The following is a 747-nucleotide window of genomic DNA, read 5'->3' on the forward strand; positions in this document are numbered from 1 at the left end:
CGTCCGCAGCCGGGCCCCCGGCCTCCTGCAGGGCCCGCCGCTCCTCCTCCGCCATGTTCGCAGTCGCCGCCTCCGGCTCAGGCCCGCCCGGGAGCCGCGGGGCACTCGGGAACGGACACGGACGCGAACGCCCGTCCGGCCGCGCGCCTCCCGCGGACAGCAGGCCCAGGTCCCGTCAGCGCGCGGCGCCGCTTCCCCGCGCGCGCCCGTCCCGCCGCCCGGCCTGCGCCCCGAGGTGGACCGCGGCCCCCGGAGGCCGGCTGCGCGCGGCGGCGGGCCCGGACTACACTTCCCGGCGGCCCCTGCGGCCCCGGCTTCCGGGGCTCGGGCCTCGGGTCGCCGCGGCGTCTCAGGCACGGCCGGCGGGCACCTCAGGTAGAGCTCCCCGGTCGCGGGTGTCGGAGGTGGGGCGGGCGCGCCGAGTCACGGGTGCGGCGAGGGCGGGCCGCTGAGGGAGCGGGGTCCGCGGGCGTCCCGGGTGCCGGAGCCGGGAGCCCCCGAGCGCCGGCCGCGGGCGTGCGCTGCCCAAGGGGCGCCCCTCTCCCGGGTGAGGGTCGGCGGGGCTGCTGGGCAGCGTGTGTGAGGGCCGGCCGGGGGGCTCGGAGCCCGGCTCCGCGCTGTCCTCCCGGGTGGTGTTTTCGTTTGGTGCCGCGCGGGAGCCGGGGAGCCCGGAGCCCCGCCATGGTCTCCCCTCCTCGGCTTCCGAGCGTCGGGGTCGTTGTTTGCTTTTCCCGTTGCGAGTCCAGT

This window comes from Ochotona princeps, chromosome 10, assembly GCF_030435755.1.
Source record: "Ochotona princeps isolate mOchPri1 chromosome 10, mOchPri1.hap1, whole genome shotgun sequence".
In the NCBI taxonomy this organism is placed as follows: Eukaryota; Metazoa; Chordata; class Mammalia; order Lagomorpha; family Ochotonidae; genus Ochotona; species Ochotona princeps.